Consider the following 24555-nt stretch of genomic DNA (forward strand, 5'->3'; position numbering starts at 1 on the left):
AGGCATGGATGTTTTTCATTTGGGACACCTGGCCTCCTTGGTATTTAAAAATCTTGACTACCTGGCTTAAGAAATCTGCCATACTTCATCCCCAATTTTTTTCTCCTTTCTTTGGTTATTGCCACCAAAACTATATGCCCAAGCCTTATATCCACTCCATTTTCCCCTTCTTTCCTTCATCAACCACATACTCCAGATCATGAGACTGGGTTTCTTAGGCTACATTTACAAGAGGAGAGACAATAAATGCATTCATAAATAATACAAAGAAAAATTTTCAGTCCCATGGTAATCAAGCTTCCTGAGTATGTTTATCTAATTACATTTCTCCATCATCTTAGCACATCATAATCCTCTCTGTGTCAAAAATGTCCAGCTAATGTATGCCCCCCAATAGAGATCTGTGTCTTCTACCCCCATCACATTCCTCCATGAAAATCTAGGACTCACTCACCAGTATACTCTGGACGAAGATGGTCATTCCATTCTAAATCCCAGGTTCAATCTTGATCCATCTGGAAGCTTTCTGAATATGCATTGCATGGGAAAATATTCTTCTTATGTTCCTGTTTAACCATTTGCCTCTCCTGGAAATCAGGGAATACATCTTATACTTCTTTTTATCCCTTGTAGTGTCTAACCTAGACTTGGATATATAGTAATCACTTGATACTTTTGATTAGTCAATTAGAGGCTAGATTATGACACAAACCCTACAGGATGACATGACCTTTATTGCAAAAAGGAAGCCAAAAAACTATATTAAGAATAATATATCTCCATCTCTGTTCCAACGTCACCACAACGAATTTCCTGTCCTCTTAAGCCAAAGGTCTCTGCAATAATGGGGTTTCTTGTGGCTCTCAGTCTTTCTCTCACCTACAACTAATTGACAACTAAATGACACAGTGGATAAAATGGGCTTGGAGTCAGGAAGACCTAAGTTCAAATCCAGCCTCAGACAATTAATAGCTGTGTGACCCTGGGTAAGTCACTTAACCTCTATTTGTCTCAATTGTAAAATTGAAATAATTGCCGCATCTATCTTTGCAAGGATCAAATGAGCTGGTATTTGTACAGTGCTTAGCACAGTGCCTGACACATAGTAGGCATTATATAAATGTTTATTCTTCCCCATTCCCAATTCCTTAACTCATTCACTTCACATGACTTATTCCTCTAACCTACCTCACACAGACAAACAGAGGTGGCAATACCCTTGACCTTACCATCATGCATAATGCAACACTTCCATGTTCTTGAACTCTGAAATTCCCTGACCTAATTATAATCTGTCATTCTGCCTCTCTCTCTCTATCTGGTGATCTCTCCAAACCCTATTCTTCATCCTCATCCTGACCTCCATTTCCTTGACTCAGTTGTCCCCTAGTTCCTTCCCAGGCCATCATTCCTTTTGTACTGGCTAGACTCTCCTCCTTTCCCTATCCTGCCCCCTTGGTGAGCCAATTCAGTTCCACACCGTCCTCTTCTCTCCCCTCCCTTGCCTTCTTATGCTATCACCCGTTTTGCCTTGCCAAACTTCAGCACTGGATTATTCCAACTATTCCCTGCCATTGCTACTATTCACGTGCTGCTGAATGAAACTGGAGAAAATCATATAACCATGTAGACTGAGTCCTCAAATTTAAGTCACATAATCTCAACTGAGACCTCACTGTGACAAGACAATCCTTTTATATCTCTTTACTTGATTTATTCTCCCACACATCACAGTGGCTTTTCTAGATGTTTTCATCCTTCCTCAAAACTCTAATGGTTTCCCATTGTCCTACCCTCTCAGCTGATAACCTTATCTCATATATCACTTAAAGAATAGAAGCCATTCACTGAGAATTCTCTCTTCTTTCCTCCTGCTGATCTCACATCACCCACATGCCTTTGGCTACCATCTCCTTCTTCATTCCTGTCTCACATGAAGAAGTGCGCTTTTTCTTTGTCAAGGCAAACCCCTCTTACATGCACAAATAACCTTAATCCTTCCCATCTTTACCAGAAGTTGCCTGTCATCCCCACTCACTTGCCTTCAATCTCTCGATGAATATGGCCTACTTCCTTACTGCCTACAGATATGCCATGGTCTCTTTCATCTTCAGAAAAAAGTCACTTGATCTGTCCATCCCCACTAGCTATCATTCTATATTTTTCCTACCTTTTGTAGTTAAACTCCTTGAAAAGACCATCTATGGATGCCTCCACTTCCATTCCTCTTGTTCTCTTTACACTCTTCTATCTAGCTTCTAACTTCATCACTCAACTGAAACTGCTTCCTCCAAAGTTACCAGTGATCTCTTCACTATAAAATCTATTGGCCTTTTCTCAGTCCTCATCTTTCTCAACCTCCCTGACATTGTCATCCACCCTCTTTTCCTTGATTCTCTCTTATCTCTAGGTTTCCGTTAAGCTACTCTATCCTGTTTCTTTTTCTAACTGTTCAACCACTTCTCAGTCTCCTTCAATGGATCTTCATTCAGGTCGTATCAACTAACTGCAGGTGCCCCTCCAAAGACTCTGTTCTGAGCCCTCTTTTCTGTGTCCTTTGGCTTCTATACTACTTCACTTGTTGACCTCATCAGCTCCCATAGATTCAACGATTATCTCTATGAAGATGATTCACATCATTTTTGTATAGCTCTAACCTCCCTCCTGACCACCAGCATTGTATCATCAACTGACTCTTGCATAAATTGAAGTGGATGTCCAACAGACCCAACATGTCTATGGACAGAAACATCAAAAACTTAATTTATGATCTTTCACCCCAAATCTTCTCCTTTTTTTGAATTTTTCTTCTACTGTCCAGGATACCACTGTCTTCCCATCATTCAAAATCTCTGCCTAGGTGTCATCCTATATTTCTATTCTCCACATCCAATTTATTGCCAAGTCTTATCAATGCCTACCTTCATAAAATCTCTTGTGTAAACCCTTCTCTCTGACACCGAAACCATCCTTCATCACCTCATGCCTGGACTTATCACGATAGCCTGCTTGTTGGTCTTCTTGCCTCAAGTTTGTTCCCACATCTTCCTCTCAGCTGCTAAATTGGTCTTCCAAAAGTGAAGGTCTAATCATGTCACCCCAACCATCACCCAAAAAACTTCAGTGCCTTGGTTTTGGCTTCTGAGAGTACCATTGACCTCATTTTATTGATTATTTGCTAGCCACAATTAATAAATTGATTTTTAATTACTCAAAAATCATGTCTCTCAGATTTTTCATTCATCACACTTCTGTTTGTCTCAGTTTTCTCAATTGGAAAATGGGAACAATCATAGTTCCCAGAGTTGTTGTGAGGAACAAATAAAATACTATTTATAAAGCACTTAGCAGAGTACCTGGCATGTAGTAGATGCTATATAAATGCTAGTTGCTATTATTATAACTAATATTCTCATTATTAAGCTCCTGATGAGCTCAAGTAATGTAATGGCAAATATCTAACAACAAAGTTGGGGGAAAATGTATGCACATACACTTATAAGTTAATTTAAGTTAATAAGCTGCATTTTAAATACTTTCTTAAGTCTAGACAATCAACAAAAGAATAAATCAAGTCCTGGTCTGTAGTGACTGCTGATTGCTGAGGTGTGAATGATCACACTGAAAATTTAACAATTGGCTTTCAAAGCCAATTGGAGCTGGCTCTAGCACATTCCTGTCTGGGTACATACAAGTCTTAAATCTATGCTCTTATGACCCCAAGAAAGTCATTAATTCTTAATCTGTAAAGTGGGAAGAGCATTCTCTTACCAACTTCCTCCCAAGGTTGTTGTGGGAAGGCACTTTAGAAACTGTAAAGCACTACATAAATGTGGCCTGTTCTAGCTGGTTGGCACTACAATCACATGCAATTTGGAAGGACTCTGCCTAGCACTTGGCATTTCGAATTTCTCCATGATCTTATTATTAATTCTATGGTGTTAATCACATACTATTGAACATTTCTGTGAACTGGCTTGATGCTAATGCTCTATCCTGCTCTCCTTCTCCCCATCCCCCATCCGTAGTCCCATGTTTTCAACCAGGTCCTAGTATTTAGCTGATTGCTTATAGATTGGTATATTAATGAAGCCTGTGTTTGTTCATGAGAATGATGTTTCCTAAAGGCTGGCAATTGTAAATATTCAACACTTTTAACAGTGTCTCTGCTACTTTTTCTCTCTTCCCTGCTACCATCCCCTCCCTCCCCCTGAAAACAGCTTGTGCTTACTAAGCAGCTCTTAAGTATAGCATTAATGGGCCCCATCATTAGAGAACATGAGGAATCATAAAGCATGCCAGCTGATATAGCTCAAAAGAATATAGACGTTTTGCTATGCCTCTTTCCTTCCCTGACTTCCTTCAAGACCTGTTAACCAGCAAGCCTGACATATATTAGATGAAAATTCATTCAAATGCTTAGTTGTTCACAAGCTCCTGTCAATACTGTCAAGTTCAATCTGACCACAATCTGCATTATCTAGTTTCAACTGGGCTCTCACTACAACAAAGCAATCCGTCCACTTCTCTCTAATTTATTCTCTATCCCACTCACCACAGCTACTGTTCCAACTTCTCTTCTCTTCTCAAAACTCCAATAGTACCTTCCCACCTCTTCAGCTAAGGACTTTACTTCAGCATAGAACACTGGGCCTAGCATCAATAAGTCACTCAACTTCCGTCTGCCTCAGTATCCTCAATAATTAAATGGGGACAACCAAAACACCTACCTCCCAGGGTTGCTGTGAGTCTCAAATGAGATATTTGTAAAGTGCTTAGCACATAGTAGGTCCTTAATAAATACTTGTTCCCTTCCCATCCTCATGAGGAAAATTGAAATCATTTATCATGAGCCCCTACTTCCATTCTTATCTCATCCCCCCTTGAATTCATTCCTCACTGTTTCCTCCTTTACTCCAATCTCTGATACGCTGGTGACCCATATCTTCAACAAAATCAACACTTTTATCAACACTGACTCTTAATCCCATCCTTTCCTGTCTTTTCCAGAAGATTTTCCCCACTATTATCATCCCCATTCTCTCTCTAACCTTCAGTATCTCCCTATCTATTGATCCCCTGCTGCCTATAAATACTCCCAGTTCTCCCTATCCCCACCAAAAAAATTCACTAGACACTACCATCCCCTTTAGTTACCTATGTAGCTATATCTCAGTCAATCTTCTCTAAGGAGTTATTTGGACCCTACCTTCATGTCTTCTCCTCTCACTCTCTTCTAAACCCTTTACAATATGGTCTACAATATGCAACCTCATATCTCAACTGATGTTGCTCTCTCCAAAGTCACCAATGATCTCTTTTGCAGTTAAAAAATAATCCTGAGTCTGAATCCTTCCTTAGCCACTTACTAGTTATATGATCCCGGGCAAATACCTTAATCACTCTGAACCTTATTGTCCTCAACTAAAAATTGAAATAATAAGAGCTACTTAATTGAGCCATGAGCATCAAACAAGTTTATGCATATGTATATAATGTATATATACATATACACACATGTGTGTGCATATGTATACAAATATATGTATATATACATATATAAACGTTTATCGATGGGTCTATGTTTAATGCCTTGCAAATCTTAGATCACTATATAAATATAAGTTGTTATTATCACTATTATTATTGATAACAAAACTGTGAAATTGTCTTCTGCCACTTCCCAATTCCCCTTTCAACAGGACTGTCTCTTTGCCCTCTTGGGCTATGGACACAAAGCCACAAACTGCTCCCTGGCAGCCCAGATCCTACCAAGATTCTAATCCATGCTCTATCCTTCCCCCTATGAAAATATACTTAAAGTATGTATGCATGGAGCAGTTCTCACCTTGGAAAAGAGCTCATTCCTTACAAATAAATCACCACTACCACCACCCCTATTGAGGTATCAATCCTGTCATATACAGTTTAACATTTTATTTACCCCAAGGTGATTGGCCTTTTAATGGGAGAGGATCCCCCTTCTCCGAGAAATGGATTCCCGAAAGTGGCATGTGAAAAATACTTTGGAGTAGGGGCTCAATTCTGCCTTCAGTCAGGCCCAATGCAGTAATGCCCTGCACGTTCCTACACAGTTTCCTCTCTTAGTTTCTTCAAGGGTCTTGTGGCAGGGCTACTGTTCCTTTGGTGTTCTAGTTTTTCTGGAAATAATTCCAAGAACAAAAGAAATAGCATAGTACAAGGAGCTTAATCATATTTATTGTTATTGAATTCCAGGCAGGGGAGTTCAGATTTGGTGCAGTAGGCTATAGGGAAGATGACAGCTTCTGGCAGGTGACAGTTCTCTTAGCAGGTAACATCTCCATATCAAACAACTACCTACACTCTAATTAATTGCTCAGTGGTCCAGGAGGCTCAAAGCCAGGAAAACCTATCAGAAGGATGAAAAATTTCTCCAAGACAGTACACAATTGAATACCTCATCATACACTGTTTTATCCCCTGGTCCAGGTTTGTTTTGGCCATAAATGATGTTTCATACTTCCTTTGTATTTCTCAGAGCACCTGGCACAGGACTAGTCACATAGCAGCTACTCAAATACATCATACTCTATATATTACTAAGTCAATCAGGGATTCCTTGTCTATCCCCACTCTGGCTCAGTGGTTAGCAAATAAGCTTCCTAACTTGTCTCTCTACCTCCAGTTTCTCTTTTATACAGCTGCCAAATTGATATCCCTAAAGCAGGGGTGGGGAACCTGTGGCCTTGAGGCCACATATGGCCCTCTAGGTCCTCAAGTGCGGCCCTTTGACTAAATCCAAACTTCACTGTGAAGTGAGGTGAGCCATTCATTTATATGTCACTGTGAAGTGTTGGATTCAGTCAAAGGGCCACACTTGAGGACCTAGAGGGCCATATGTGGCCTCAAGGCCATAGGTTCCCCACTCCTGCATCCTAAACATAGTCAGACCATGATACCACCACTCAGGAAGCTTCAGTTATTTCCTCTTGCTCCTAAGGGAAAATACCAGGTCCCATTTGACTTTTAAAGGAAGCAAAAACAATCTAGATCCCTTCTACCTTTCCAGGCTTACTGGTTACGTGATTACTCTCCTTCACATAGCTAATATTCCATCCAAAATTGACCCGTTCTCTGTCCCATCATGGTTACTTTGCACAAGCTATCACAACTGCCTGACTGTATTCCTTCCTTTCCTGTGCCTCAGAGAACCTCTAACTTCCTTCAAGATTGAACTCAAATGCCACCTCCTACAGGAAGCCTATTCTGATTTAACCCCACCACCATCACTGCCACTACCCAGCAGTTACTTTGTATACATTTTGTATTTCATTTTCTTGCATGTTGTTTCACTCCAATAAAATATGAGCTTATTGAATTCAGGGACCCTTTCATTTTTTATTTGCATTTCCCCAGTACTGAGCATGGTGCCTGGAACACAATAATGTTTGTTGCATTCTCAGTCTCACCCACAGGAATATCGTAACTCACTTAGTCTAATAGAAAGAACATGGGAATAGGAGTCAAAACCTGGGTTGTATTTCTGGGTAGCTACCGAGTAGCTGTTTCTCCTTTGACAACTTGCTTAATCTGAGCCTCAGTTTCTTAAGCCATAAAATAGTTGGTTTCTAAGTTCCCTTGCAGTGCTATCATTCAATGACTCTGTTGTCCTATGGTAGTCACTGGGACCAAGGCTGTAACTTACCAATATTTAAGCATCTTGTGATGTAAAGAAAGTGATGTGTTTCTCAGTAGACAAGCTACCCTAGACTTTCTCTTAAAGTAACAAAAGACTGTTACCTACCAAAGGCCTCTTGAATCATTGGGTTTTTGAGGGAATATCTACACTACTTCTACAGAAAATAAACTTATAGGTACCCATTTCACATCCTACCTTCACCCTGTGTCCAAAAAGAATGATGTCCAGGAATGTTGCCACTGCTCAGCTCCATGTCATCTTGAAGATTCCTAACCTTCCACACCAACCTGGGGCAACACTCGAGGCTCATCTACATGAAACTTTCACCACCCAGTGATCTCTTTCTTGTCTAAGAACCTATTGTCTCTACAATTTGACTGAAGCCACTTTGGTGTTAGGATAAAACATTGGAAAAATCTGAGTGGGGGCAGAGCCAGGAGAGCACCCATAGAGAGTGAGATGTCAGGGAGCCAGACCCCTCCCCCACACTTCAGGAAACTGAAGGCTATAATTCTAGACTCACAATCCCCAGAATAAGAAAGCTGGGACAGAGAGCCCTGAGCCACAAAGGCAGAATTTGTTCTAAAGCCAGGAAAAGGCAAACCAACATGAAGAAGAACACAAAAAAACCAAGGACAATAGATTCTTTTTATGGAGACAGGAATGATCAAAATACCAATTTGGAAAAATCTGAGTGGAATCTAGGCAAGTAGTACATGCTTGATAACTGAATATTCAGGTGAATTTAATTGAATGAGAACCACCATAGCAAGTAAGAAATAAGTGAGTTACTTTGGAGAGATAAACCAGTATCCTTCAACTTACAATCCAGAAATTAGTATTGATGTACTTTTCCTCTTACAAAACCATCTCTGAGAAGGTGATGGATGATCTCATCAAATTGCATTTACTTAAATACCATTCATTTGGAATCTGTAATTCCTAAGACATGGGCTGATTTGGACCCATATCCAGAAAGTCACCAAATTTTGCTTAACCTTTGACCCAGCTACACCACTACCAGGTCTATACCTCAAAGCATTTTTTATAAGTTCAGGGGGAAGATTTATGCATACAAAACTATTTATAGCAACTCTTATTTTGTTAACCAAAAACTGAAAATTAAAGGAGTGTCATACTATTGGGAAATGGCTAAAGATATTATGGCATATGAATGCATTATTATGCCATAAGAGATGATTAAATGAACAATTAATTTCAGAGGAAACTGAAAGTTTTTATGAACTAATGCAGAGTGAAATGAGCAGAAGTAGGAGAATAATTTATACAGTGACATTATAGAGAAAAACAACTTTTAACAACTTCAGAACTCTGATCAACTCAATTACAAGCCATTAGTGGAAAACAAAGAAGAAGTACGCCATTTGTATTCTGACAGAGAAGTGACAAACCTAAGATTCAGGAAGAGACACTGATTTTTAGGCATGGCTAATGCAGGGGGTTTATTTTGCTATAGTTTGCATCTATCTATCAAGACTTTATATTTCTTCTTTTTTTAATTGCTCAATGCAGGATATTGGGAGGGAAGTTTTTTAAGCTTGTTAATTTAAAAATAAACTATTAAAAATAAATTTAGGCCATCTAAAATCAAAAGATAAAAATACAAATCTATTTTAATACTTCAATTATTTTAAAGACATGTTATATTGGTTTATCTCAGCTAGCTATAATTAAGAGGTTTGCCTCTTAAAGTGATGGTGCAAACAAGATCACAAATAACAATTAATAGTACTCAAAAATGTAAACCCTTTGAAGGCAGGGACTATATATTCTTCTAAATAAGACCTGGACCAGGGCTGGACATATAGGAAGGCCTTAACAAAGACTTGTTGTATGACCTATAGTTTCTTATCTCAAAAAGGTTAAAGACCAGGATTCTCTTTTTTCCTTTTTAGTTTCCCAGAATGGGATTATGGCAGAGCAATTTAAGGTCACTATGGCATGGGAGTTTTAAATCCCTAGGATATTTAGCAAACTGTCTCTATATTAACCCTGAGATCAGTTATACAAGAATTAAGGAGTTCAAGGGTTCTCTGGAAGACATACAAACCACTTATGGTTAGTAGGAGCATAAATTTATTACAAGGATACAAAGGGCAATTCAGGCATTCAGCAGCTCCCTCATGGTAGAAGAAACCCTGGTCAGCAGCCCTCTTAGCATAGTCTCTAAGGGAGATCTATTTCTGCTCTCAGGGGCATAATAGGTCCTGGACAGCCAGGATGAAGGGGAGACCACTAGCAAAACATATCTCTCATGTCCCAAGTGACTCATATTTCTCTGGTGCTGAGAAGTTTATACCCCTCAGGAGGCTCAGATTAAAAGATACCAGTAGGAGCCTCATGACCTTACTAGGAGATTTATTGCCATCTTATTTCCCAGGAAATCCTTGTGCAAGGCACCTCAAAGGGAAGCTAGTACTGGGAAAAACTTGACAGAATATCATAGGATCATTAGTCTATAGCAAGGGTCCTTGCCCTTTTTGTGTGTCATGGAACTCTGGCAGTTTGGTAAAACCCATAAATACCTTCTCAGAATAATGTTTTTAAATGTACAAAATAAAGGAAACCAATTATACTGAAATACAGTTATCAGATTTTAAGAAAAAAAGTTCATGGACCCCGGGTTAGGAACTGTTAGTCTAGAACTAAAAGAGACCTGAGAGGTCATCTAGTCCAAATCTCCTCATTACATAAATGAATGAACTGAGGCCCAGAGAGATTAAATGACTTTCCCAACATCAAAAAGGTACTAAGTCAAAGATATATTCTGAAACCATCATCCTTGATTGTTGCAGAAGCCCAGAGCAAAAAGTATTTGCCTGCAACACTGGCCTAAGGACTAGCTGTTGCCCTCAATAGCCCCGATCAATTAAAACTTGACTGAGTAGGTTTAAAGATTTGCTTTGCTAAATACTTCTTCAGTCTTTTCATCTTTTACCTGGACCCATTTAACCCACATGTGCAGGCGTAGCCCCTCTCTAGGCTCTTTGACCAATGATTTCTTTGGTCAAGAAAGATTTAAGAAATCCTAGCTTGTTAGACCCCTGATAACACAGGATCATAGGACCTAGGATTACATTCACTGAGTGCAATCCTCCTATTCTACAGATAAGGAAATTGAGGTCCAGTTTGATAAGATGATTTGCCCAAGTTCACGCAGGCAGTGATCTATAGAGGAGATTTTGATCCAGGTTACCCGACTCCAAATGCAATGCCAATTTTCTTCTTATCCCACTCTGATCCTTTACCCTGCTTCCAGCAGTGACACTCTGTTTTATCACAAACTTCCTTATATCCCATTTCCAGTGATGAATCCATAATTTTGATTTCCGGTGCTTTAGTTCCTTTGATAATAAAGTCCTATCTTGTTTCCCCTATCCAATCCTCTCTAGAGACTAGCACTGTCCCTGAACTTTAGTGTTCATACATGGTTCTCTGATGCCTGCAGACATCTTCAATTTCAACCACCTGCCTTCTGACATACCCCACAATATCATGTTCTATTTTCTTACTGGAACATCAACCTATTGCCATCTGTGACTACTGGCTGCCTCCTTTCCTACTTGTATAAATTCCAGGAAATGGTGTGGTTCAGTGGAAAGAGTGATGAATTTGAGTCAGAGGACCTGAATTCAAATCCTGATTCTGCTACTTACTACTCATATGATTGAGGGACAGTCACTTAACTTCTCTGGGCCTCAGTTCCTCATCTCTCAAATTAAGATAAGGGTGTCCTCTAAGGTTCCTTCTAGCTCTAAAACTATGTTCTTGCCACCTGTTGCTGGTATCTTCTCTAATTTTCCTCTGTGCCCCAGGGTCCTAGCCATCTTCAATATGCCCAATTCCATCATCAACTGAGCCCTGGTTATGAAAAAGATGGTGACATCCGTTTCCCCTACTGTTAAATGAGAAGATTGCACTAAATAATCCCTAAATTTTCTTCAAGTTTTAAATATTGTAATTTCATGACAATAGGTTAATGTGGGGTTTTAAATATTGGAGGATATCTTTTTTTCCCTTCATCACCTTTTGAGTTCTTCAGAGGAAAATAACTGGATAAAATCATTAAAAAAAATTTTGAGGTGAGGCAGTCCACCTCTTCTGGAAAGTTTTCCTTAACAAACAGAAAGACTAGTGGTGACTCTGTTTTATTCTCCAGGCTGCTCAGTGCACTTTGTCCTCTGCTTATACTTTGTGTAAACACTTAATGTATCTCTAGCTTATGGATTTGTCTGCCTTGGCTGCCTCTGTCCAAATCATTATTGTCTGCCTTAGAGGTCAGCCACTGAGTGTATTCCACAAAGGGAGTTTGTCCAGTACCTAGGACAGCACCAGGCTTACAGCAGTTACTAATGATTGAACTGCTGCTGATGATTATAATGATGATCTCCCCCTTCTGTGACCTACTATAGCAATTACAGTCTCACCACACAATCTAGCACTGAATTATATACTGTCTGCTCTTGTTCTTTTGTCTACCAATCATCTTGGCACTTAATCATAGGCCTTCTTGTACTGCTGCTTAACTGTTTCCTGTACATTGGTCTTGTCTCCCCAAGGAAATCATAAGCACTTTGAGAACAGAGATTGTGTCTTTTTCCGTTCTGCTTCGTACAACAACTACAACAGCAATGGGTATGCAATATTTGTTCAATAACCATTTATTGTATTGTATTGAATTGTTTTTTACAGAATTCTATATATAGGGATAAAAGAACTGGTTCAAGTCCCAGTCTACCATTTAGCTAGGTGATCTGAAGATTGCTTGCTACAAGTTGCTCGCTGCTTCTGAACCTCAGTTTCTTTGTCTATAAAAGAGAAACTAAATGAGTAATCCTATCTACTATACAGGATTGTTGTAAAAAGCAAATTAAAGAATGTCTGTAAAAGTGCTTTTGAAAACTAAAAAGCACTGCCTTCCCTCCCCTTTCATCCCTGTTCCTTACCTCTTGAATTTCAAAATCGTAAGTATATTGATGTCTCATCCTGAAATTTCCCTTAGTGCCTGGGTCTTCCTTACCCTGGAATATTCTGCAATCCCTGAAACCTGCTCACCATGAAATAAGCCTCTGCAAGACCCGCCCCTCTTCTCCCATTGGTGATTTTCTCTTGGAGACTTCATTTTAAGAAGGATCCCAGGCCAGCCTGCCTTCATTCCTTTCCTGGCCCTGTTCCTGACTGCGAATTTCAAACCCATGCTTGAACGGCTGTCTCCTGGAACGTTCCACCTTCCCTTTGGCCTGCTCACCATAGAACATCCTTCCACAAACCTCCCCCCCATCCCTCTTCCTAAATTTCTTGACTTCAAAACCATGTCTCTGTACTTTAATCTCCTCAGTTCCCCTGATTTTTAGCTCCCTTTTGTGTGTTCCCTTCCCCCATTAGAATGTGAGCTCTTTGAAGGCAACGATTGCCTTTATTTTTATTTGGTTTTGTGTCCCCAAAGCTTAGTGCAATGCCCAGAATAAAGAAAGTACTTAATGTTTGTTTCCATCCCTCCTCTTTCTATCATACTACTATAGATTGATGTGTGCGTGTGTGTGTACATGTGTGTGTGTGTCTGTGTGTGTGTGTGGAGCATATATTTCCTGACAGGACTATAAGTCCCTTGACAACAAAGGACTATGTTTTAGACTTCTCTTCTGTCCCATAGGTCCTTGCACAGAGCTGTGTCCACAGTAGTGACTCAGTAAAGATGTGATGATAAATAATTTAGATATTAGTCACTTCTCTGAGTAAGAGCTTGTTCTCCCTTTGGGGTTTCTCCAATCTGTAACTGTGGAATTTTGACATCTTCTGCCAAAAGAATGAAGTCTTACAGATTTGTTTCATGTACATCCTGCCTCTTTGATACAAGTTGTATCTGACTCCTATCAGGGCCTGAAGTCATCCTTCATTGCTGCTGCATGAGAAGCAGTGACAAGAGATCTCCTTCACTATGCAGAGCAAACAAGAAATTCTGGGATTGGACCTCTCTGCTTTTTCAAATCATTCCCAAATGGCAAAGAAGTCTTTGGAGCTTTAGGGAGAGAGTATAGCAATAGGTCCCAGTTAATTATTGATGAGCCAAGCCCAGAATGGCATGACTTCTGGCTGCCTCCTACCCCACACAGCCCTGCCAGCCTTGGCCAGCCTGGGGAAAGCAGCCTGACGTTATTAATAAAGACGCATCTCAGGCCCTCCAGGAGCTGCTCTAGCAGAGTTTAAAGCTCCAGAGCATATTGTACAATTTGCTGAGAGAAATTCTGTTTTCCCTAGAAAATCAGATTATCTTTTTTTTCTTCCTGCTGCTCCTCTTTTTTTCTTCCTCTTTCTGCCCCCAGTCCCCTTCTAAACACAGTGAAAACACTTCCTACTTAGCAATTTTTCTCATAGGTACGTTCTTGAAAGGATATTTTTTTCTTTAGTATAAAAATTATTTGAACTGCCTAAATCATTGTCCTTCATATCCAAGTACAATTGACATTGCTTTCCCTCTCCTTTGAGCTCCTATAGCACTGAAAATTTAAACTGAATAATTAGGGCTTTGCTTATATCACGTATTGCAAATCATTCTACATCCCCCAACTAGACTATAAACTCCTTCAAAGCAGGGAATATTATTTATTTTTCTTTTGTCTCCTCTCAGCACTGAGTACTCAAGAAATACAAATGGAATGGTTTGAGATGCTATAGGACAGGATGGCTTGGGATGGAATGAATTGGGAAGGAAGTTATACAACTGGTAGTCCATTCTTGTGAGTGGGACAAAAATAGGCTAAGAGGTATTTTTCCAAATATTTTATTTTTCCAATTACACATAAAACCATTTTAACATTCATTTTTTAAAAATTTGAGTTTCTAACTCTCTCTTCCTTACCCCCTTCTTCCCCTCCACCCTCGAAGAGAAGGCAGGTAATTTAATATAGGTTATACATTAGCATTCATGCAAAACATATTTCCATATTAGTCATCTAATGGACATTTTTAAATTTTAGTCCATTCCCCAAAAGATAGTACAGGTTGAAAGTCAAAAAGTATCTACGTACATGCACTGACAAATGATAGCTTATAACACAATTAAAAAAAACATGACCCTTTTCTTACTTCACTTTTTAGTCATTCATAATCTAATACTCAGTGGATTTGTTATTTCAACAATGTATGTATTTCTTCCAATGTTGCAATTTACAACCCATCCATGCCTAACTATCCTATATGACTCGCAACATTTCCTACTGCAAAACCACCACAGAGGTTCCACCCAATATTTTAAAGGCTCTCCTTGAATTATCTTGACAATGCATGAAGACTATGAGCTTATAAGCTGTCTGTTGGTAATCTTTCACCCTTTTACATGACCAGTCCGTCTTTCAGGTTATTCATTTCTTTCATAATATCCTGTATAACAGTGATGTCAAACTCAAAAAAGAAAATGGGGCCATTCAGCCATACATAAAGATCCTTGTGAGCTGCTTATGACTTAGAAAATTACATATTAACATTATCTATGTTCTATTGTATTTTAATTGCTTTGTTAAATATTTCCGAATTACATTCAATCTGGTTCCTATCACACTCAGGAGTGTTTCAGGCCATATATTTGACACCTCTATTTTGTACAACTCTTCCCAAGTAATACCTTGTTTGCAATGTGCTGCAACCAGCTCAAGCTTACTATGTACTTCTACAATGCCCTCAGTTTTACCAGAACTGTAGCCCTGATATTGCTTAAATATGTGAAATATCAAATAGAAAAAAAATCTAAGAGAAATGACAGCACATATTAGTCAGTGAAGGAAGGGGTTCATATGTTATACCTCATTGAAAACAATCACAAAAGGCTTTGTTTAGGAAAATGGAGTTGATCCCTAGCCACTAAAAACAACCTGCATGGCACTTATCAAAAAACAAACAAGAGGCAGGATTGGGAATGTATGTGGATGTGAGCTGTTTTGGTGTTGTTATTCAGTCATTTCAGTCCTTTTAGTTGTGCCCAACTCTTCACGATTCCATTTGGAGTATTCTTGGCAAAGATACTAAAGTGGTTTGCCATTTCCTTCTCCAGCTTGTTTTACAGATGAGAAACTGAGGCAAACAGGGTTAAATGACCAGGGTCACACAGCTCATAAGTGCCTGAGGCTAGTTTTGAACCCAGGAGGAGATCTTCCTGACTGCAGGCCTGGCACTCTGCCCACTGTACCACCTAGCTGCCCAGGGAGCTGTTAGCAGGTACTCAATAAATACACATTAATTGATATGAATATTTTGGCTATATCCCTATAGTTTGAGGTTGATGTCAAAGAAAACCATGCTGGCTTCCTTGAAAACATTTTGTCTATGCTCTGCCATGCACAGAATTCTTGGTTGGAGGAATCATCCGGGACAACCTGAGGGAGGGGTAGGGATATCTTGTGTCTCAGACCTTTGACCATAAACCCAATATCTACTTCTCAACAGATAAAAAACATAGGGTGTCTGCTTCTGAGAAACAGCAAGGACTGCAACCTGGAGAAAGAGAATGGTGATGATGACATTTATAAAGCATGATATAACATTTATATAGCAGATTAAGGTTTGCAAAGCACATTTTTTATTATCTCATTTGCTCCTCACAAAAATCCTGTGTGGTAGATGCTATTATTATGCCCACTTGACAGATGAAGAAACTAAGCCTGAGAGAAGATGTGCCCAGGGTCATACAACTAGTATTCAAGGCAGAATTTAAATGAAGGTCTCCCTGACTATAAGCACAGCACTCTCTCCTCTGCATACAACTCTTCACCTAGGATGTAGTGAAGACAAAGATGTTTTTAATAAGTGAAGATTGCATCCCTTGCCAGTCAAGGATTACATTACATCTCTGAAGCCAAGGATGGATTTACCACCTTTCCTGATTCTCCCAACTGCTAGTGCCTCCCCCCAAAAAAACACTTTGAATCTATTTTATATACCTATCTATGTATATATGCACATATATACATACACATACATATACATACATATATATGTATTTGTGTATGTGTGTATAATTTCTCCACTGACTAGACTGGAAGTTCCTCAGGGACACGCACTATTTCACTTTTTTCTTTCTATCCTCAGTACTCACCATAATTCCTGATACATAGTAGGTACTTAATAAATGCTTGGTGGTTGATTGATTCTCTAACATACTACTCATTATCTCATCCCTGGACTATTGGAATGGCCCGCTGGTTGGTCTTCCTGCTTCAGTAATCTCCCTAGTCCAGCCAATCCTTCTCTCAAATGTCAAATAAATCTTTCTGACACATGTCTGATCATGTTACCCTCCCCACCATTCATTAAACTTCAGTGTCCCCATATTGCCTCTAGGATCAAATATGAAATCCTCCAGCATTCAAAACCTTTAAAACCTAGCCCCCGCTTATCTTCACAGTAGTCCTATACCTTACCCCCACATGATCTTTGATCCATATCCACATACTCTGTGGTCTCCTTGCTGTTCCCCCCAACAAAACACTCCATCTCCCTACTCTGGACATTTTCACTGGCAATCCCCAATGCCTGAAATTTTCTCCCTCCTAATATTTACCTCTTGACTTACTTGGCTTCCTTCAAGTCCTAGCTAAAATCCCATTTTCTACAAGAAGCATTTCATATCCCCCTTAATGCCTTCCCTTTGTTGATTATCTCCAATTTATCCCATATATGACTTATTTGTACATAATGGTTTTCATATTGTCTCCTCCATTAGACAGTGACCTCCTTGAGGTCAGGAATTGTCTTTTGCCTTTCTTTTCTATCCTCATTGCTTAGCACAATGCAAAAAACATAGTAAGCACTTAATAAATGCTTGCTGACTTGACTTGAATAAAATAAATAGGTAAGATTCCTGGAATCCACTTACCTCTAAATCTATATTTATCCCCCTTAAAAAGCAAGAAACAGGGTGAATCTTTTTACTCCAATATTCAATTTAAGAAATCCTAGGAGGGTATCACAAATGATATTCCTTCAAGAGTAATCCATTCAACCCCAGCCAATGTAAGCCTGCAGATGTCTGACACAGCAATAGCCAAAGCACAATTTTCCCATCTTCCAAAGCATTCCCCAATGAGCCAGGAATGGTCCAGGAACCAGGGGTCTCAATGCCATTAATGTGGCTGAAGCAAGGAAACTATAAGCTGCCAGCCAGTCTACTGAGCATCTCATTGCCAGAAACAGCAGCCCTGAGGTTTTGGGCCACAGGGGACCAAATTAAAGAAGGGAACACATGCCTGTACTCTCTGGGGGAAAAATGCCTCTACTTGGAAGCAGGCTTCTGGTAGAAACAGTGTAAATCTTGCTCACTGACTTGTTTTGGTCTTTTCATAACCAGGCAAGGAAAAAACCTGCAGTGGTGACAGGAGGATGGGAGTCATTGGGCACTTCTGGGGGTGCCTGGAGGAGGTTATCAGCTCTAATATGTTTTTGCTGGCTTTTATTGCATTGATTCAAGGATATTACAAACATTTTTTTCAGTGAAACTTCTAAGCCCATGCAAACATTTTACTTCCTGAAGATAAAACTTAAAAGGTTGTAGAACTAAGTTTAATCAAACTGCTCTCCTCTTAGCTGAAATCAACTAAACTGAAAAATATTTCCATCATATATGAGGCAGGGAACTGGAGTAAGGAGTAAGTGGAGAACAAAGCATATGGGATACAGAGGACAGGACCGACCTACAGGCAACACCATGGTTAGGGGCTTTGGATTATTGAACCATTAAGTGGGAGAGAGCTACCTCTCTCCCTGGACCACCCGAATGGGGAAGAGAATTATAGAAAGAGAGGTGGAAACTCATGTGACTGCTTTCTTCACACATTTTCCATGGCCTGACACTGCCCCTAGATATGAATTGGACCTTGTGTGTTGGTAGTGGGGTAAAGGGTGGGCATTAAAAGATGCTAGGACCCAACCCTGCCTCATTGCTCTATAGTGAGTTTCCCAGGGCAGGAGGCTCTTTGAGGCTGTTCATTTTGGAGGGTTTTACCCAGACATTTTCACCTTGCTCTCCCTTCTAAATGTTGCTGGTTATTGAACCCCAAAACTCTACTCACTGAGTTATTTAACCTTCCTGAATTCCTATTTCAACATTGCCCTCTGAGTTGCCAGCTCAAACCCTAATAACCTGCCTTCCTGACCCTTCTGCCTCTGCCACTACTTCTGCAGCCATGTTCAGGGCACCCACTTTCCACATTATTTTCTCCCTCTAGTCACTGTTTTACCTCTAGTGACTTTGTACACCCTAGACTATAAAAGGGATGTTTTCTATGATTTGTTTATAAGGGGAAAGAGAATTACGTAATTTAGGATTCACACAAGATCAAATAGAGAAAAGCAGCATATCATAATGAAAAGAGGCTGGTTCTGAGATCAGGAAGATCTGGGTTCAAGTAGCAGTCTGACCATGGTTGTATGACCACGGGCAAATCACTAACCTTTCATTGCCCCAGGCAACTCTATAAGATTACAAATTATGAAAGAATTGCTCAGCTATATTGGTTGAAAAATTTTCTACTGCACAAAGCCTTCCTTGCACTGTTGTGTACACATACCATTGAAATCACAGTTTAGATTTTAGAAAATGTCAACTAGAAATAAACCTACTTAATTCCAGACCAAACAGCCTTGAATCTCCTAAACTATCTTGTACTTAAGATTCACCAGGCCTTGACTAGCCGGGTTGATTTCCCCTTAGGAAGAGTGGGATGTCACTTCATCCATTTCCCTTGGGCCTTTAAATTAAAATGGCATCTTCTCTTCCAAACGTATGTAATCAGAATTTGGGAATTCACTCACCTCTGGTCTAAGATTATTGGCCTATTACAGAATCACTGGGTTCAGGCTTACACGGCCATCAGAAGTTGCCTAGTCTTGTCAGTCAGTGTAAATGGGAATCTTGTCTTTGACATCACAGACAAGTGGTCATCCAACCTTCACTTGAAGAACTGAAGGGGAACATACTACATCTTGAAGCAGCCAATTCCAATTTAGAATATGTCTAATCATTTGAAGCTTTTCCTTATGTTAAGACAAAATCTGCATTTCTGCATCTTTTGTACTTTGCTCCTAGTTCTGTTATCTGTGTCCAAGAGAAACAAGTTCAACCCAAAAATCTTAGATAACTCTCAGGAAATCAGGGAGCTTTCTGACTCCAAGTCATTTGACTAACTAGATATCCAGATTTATTTCCCTCTGCCAAGGAACAAACTGCTGCCATAACCAGAAAGGCCAAGAAATTGATCTATGGAGAAGGAAAGAAGCAAGTGTAGTCAACAACCCTAAGGACACCAGCTCAAGACCAGTAGGTGGTGCAATGACTCAGGTGCTGGGCCTGGCATCAGAAGACTGGAGATCCAGTCTTATCTCAGTCGCCTCAAAAAAAAAATGAGGGTAATAATAGCACCTACTTCACAGGGTTATTTTGAGGATCAAAGGAGATAGTATTTGTAAGCACAGCCCAGTGCTTGGCACCCAGTGTGTAGATACTTATTGCCTTCCCTCCATACTACAGAGCTGACTGTGCTGACAAGAGGTCGAGAAAGACAGCCTGGGCATTCCTCTGGGATGCAGAGCAGAGCCAGGCAGCTGAAGGGTGGTGAGGGAGGGAATATAATTACCTAGATAGCTTTCCCAGCATGGTCTGGCTTTGTGCTCCCCTATGTCATATGTGTCCTGAGGAGGGCAGAGTCATATAGTGAGCTGAAACCTGACTAACTCTCAAGTCAGAGCCTACACCAATAGGTCTGGGTACTAACAACACTGTGATCCAAGGTCAACAACAACTCCATTCTTAAAAATATCTTCTAAGCCTCCTCATTTTCTCAAATATGTCTGTGCCTGAGGTCTTAGGACCTCGACAGAAACAAAGAAATGTGAATAAGTATGTAAGAATAGTTCACAGCATCAAAATCAAAATAGTTCTACCAACCACATAAGACAATTCTAAAAGTTCAACAGATGACCGTTTTCAACAAGAAGACATAGGAGGGAATTGTCAGCAAGCTCATAGGAATCCAAAATAAGATGGGGGAGAAGATAAAATAAAGAATTCAAGGGCCGTGGGTGTCCTGGACATCTGGAGATCTGTTCCTGGTAGTGATTAATGTTTAAAAAAACCTAGGGAATTATATTCAAAAACATTTCAAAATATATGGCAACATTTTAAAAATGGAAAATGGGCTTGTTGTTCTGTTATTTACAATTTGTTTTAGCATTTTCATTTATATTTTAAGATTGACATAAAAAGTATTAATACAGCTCTATTTTCAACATAATCAGACCTTGTTAGAGCAGTAAAAGACAAGCTAGAATAAGAACCCACAAAAATTATATTGATTATAAATTGAATGAAATTATAAATGTAAAATCAAATAAGAAGGTGTCAATCATTAAACGAAATGAAAAATCTTGACAAAATATTTTCCACATAAGAATATCATCATAATAATACCTTCACATATAAAATATGATAATGCGAAAGAAAAACAGGGAAGAGTAGAAGGAAATGAGTTATTTCTTTAAATCATACAAGGACAAACAACAGGTACAAATGGAAAATTGAAGTAAGATGGGGTCTCTTCCCTTACAGAGTTTATATTCTATTCACATAGATGAATAGCTATAATACAAAACAATTCATTATGTTATATAAGAAGGATGAGATCAGAAGCTGGAAAAGGTAATTGCCCATTGAAGGGGATCAGTGAAGCCTTCCTTGAAGATGTAGCACTTGAATCCAAAGGATGGGCAGAAATTAAACCAGTTCTCAGGGGCTGAAGAAGATATTCCACACATGGGTAATATTGTAAACAAAGGCACACAGCGGTGGGAAACTCAGGGCAGGGAACAAAGAATACTACTATTTTTCTTGGAGGGGGAAGGGCAGGGCAATTGGGGTTAAGTGACTTGCCCAAGGTCACACAGCTAGTAAGTGTGTGAAGTGTCTGAGGTCGCATTTGAACTCAGGTCCTCCTGACTCCAGGGCCGGTGCTCTACTCACTGCACCACCTAGCTGCCTCCTAGAATACTCCTATTTAATTGCAAAGTAGAGAGTATTTGGTGAGCAAAATATTGAACTAATAATAGAAATACAGGTAGCAACAGATTTGGGAGTATCTTGAATGCCAGGCAAGGGAGTTTGAACTTTACTCAGATGTCAAGTAGGGAGTGCCTGAGAGATTGATAACAGGGGTGCAACATGATCATATCTATGCATAAGGAAAATATATTTAACTTTAATATACAATTCCTTCTGTCCTCTGACACTGCCACTACCATGTTGTAGGTCTCATCACCTCATGCCTCCACTGTTGCAATAGTCTGCTAGTTGGTTTTCCAGCCTAAAGTCTCTCGATTCCACTCAGTCTCCAGCCAGCTAACCAATTAGGCTTCCTGAATCACAGGTCTGGCCATGTCACTGCACTCCTCTATTCAAAGAACCAGTGGCTCCCTATCACCTTCTAGAGCAAATATAAACTACTATTTGGTATTCATAACCTTCCGTAGCCTGGCCCCCACTTACTTTTGCTGTCTTGTTATTCCTTACTTCCATCTGTTTATTCTATGACTCGGAGATATGGGGCTTCCTTCCTGTCCTGTGAACAAGACACTCCATCTCCCAGCTTCAGCCATTTTCAGTGGCTGTCTCCCATGATTGGATTGCTCGCCTTCCTCATCTCCCTCTCCTTGCTTCTCTGGCTTCTTCAAGTTTTAACTAGAGAACCACCATTTTCCCACTGGGAAACTTTTCCCAGTCCTCTTTAATCTAAGTGCCTTCCTTCTGTTGATTATGTCTAATTCATCCTGTAAATATCTTGTTTTATACAGCTATTTGGATGTTCTTTCCCCCATTAGACTAGGGGCTCCTTAAGAACAGACTGCCTTTTGGCACTTAGCAGGTTCTTAATAATTAATTTTGATTGCCTGACTGACGGATCAGAGGGATGGGAAAGTGGAGGTAGAAAGACCCATTAGTAGTATAATGTGTCCTAGAAGTTAAAAATTTGGGTTTACATGGCCTGGGTTCAATCTTGGAGACTTTATTACTAATCTGGCCCTTTGTGGGTTCATAGCCCCATCCATGTTTTCCTTGGGCACATTAAAATTTGGCTAGTGCCTAGGTCTCTACATATCAAGCTCGTCAAAACAGGAGAGGGTGAAGGGTGAGAAATATATATTGCTATCCATAAAGACAAAAATGTTGAGGAAACAGATTGCATCAGGTCAACAATAATTTCTCCATTCTTGGTACTATACCACCTACTCCTCTATAGATCTGCTTCCTGGTTTGAAATTTCTCTCTTCATACCTAACAACCTGCTTCTGCAGTAGTCTCTTGGACCCCAGCATTCGCCAGAAGCCCGGGTTCTTCAACCAGCCTAGCCTTTAATTTAGATTCATTGGTTTAGAGCTGGAAGGGACCTGAGTGGTCCATTTCATAAAGGAAAAACCTGAGGCACCAAAGATTAGTTGATTCGCCCAAGGTCATACAGCTAGTAAAGAGGAGAGGCAGGATTTGGACCAACTTTTCCTGACTCCAGAGACAGAATTCTCTCTGGCATTGTATGCTACCTTCAGGTTTATACAAATCAGGATTTGGATCCACATCTTTTTCCTAGAAGGGATTTCATTTCATTTCCAGTGATGATCCTGATCACCAGCACATGTCAGCCTCCCAACAGGAATAGAAAGCTATCAGAAAAAAAGGGAAAGAAGAGAGAAGAGAACCTGCGTAGGTGGGGGTGGGTGGAGAAAAGCAATGGGAGATCTCTTTCAAGGGATGATTTACAGTCAGGATCCACTAACTAAAGGGATGAGAACAGCTGCCTAGAAAGAGCACGTGGTAGGATGTTGTACGGTAATTCGATTGGGATGAGCCCGAGGGATATAATTATTCAAGTTTCAGGAAGCAAAGAAATTAATGTAAGTTTCAAATCAGCAAAAATTAGGCAAGTTTAATAGCCTTCTACCAGGCCTCATGTTCCTACACCTCTCTTCAGCCTTTCTTACTAGGATCACCTCTTCCTTCTTAATACACTTCCCCTCCCTTCCTCTCCAGCTTGGCTTCCATAATAACAGCTGACATTTCTATACTTTAAGGTTTACAAAATTCATTCCCCCTTAACATTATACTCTTACTGCCGCCTCCTCCTCTTCCTCCTCCTCCTCCTCTTCCCCCTCTTCTTCTTCTTCTTCTTCTTCTTCTTCTTCTTCTTCTTCTTCTTCTTCTTCTTCTTCTTCTTCTTCTTCTTCTTCTTCTTCTTCTTCTTTTTCTTGTCTCTGTCTTTCTGTCTCTACCTGTCTCTGTCTCTGTCTCTCTGTCTCTACCCCACTTCTCTCTCTCTGCCCCGCCTCCACTCCCTTTGCTGGCTTCTCTTCTTCCCCCTGCCCTCCAAAGTGAGGCATCCTTCATCCCCACCCCTGAGGTCCTCTCATGTCTGTCATACCCCTTTACGGGTTGTTCCTTGATAATTCCTTCTCCCTCACAGCTTCAACCAACCTATCTATGCAGATAGCTATAGATAATGATAGCTAACACTGATAGAGTGCTCACTATGTACCAGGCACTGTGTATGCTAAGTGCTTTACAATTATTTTCTCATTTGATCCTCACAACAACCATAGAAGGAAGGTGCTATTGTTATCCCCATCTTACAGATGAGGGAACTGAGACAAACAAAAGTTCAGTGACTTGCTCAAGCTCACGTTGCTCCCATGTGTCTGAGACTGAATTCGAACTCAAGCCTACCCAACTCCAGGCACAGCACTCTATTCACTGTCCTACCTAGCTGCCTCAATATTTGTTAAGTACTTGTTGATTGACTTCATCTGTTTCTGGAGAACTAAGC

Source organism: Trichosurus vulpecula, chromosome 2, assembly GCF_011100635.1.
Source record: "Trichosurus vulpecula isolate mTriVul1 chromosome 2, mTriVul1.pri, whole genome shotgun sequence".
NCBI classification, from domain to species: Eukaryota; Metazoa; Chordata; class Mammalia; order Diprotodontia; family Phalangeridae; genus Trichosurus; species Trichosurus vulpecula.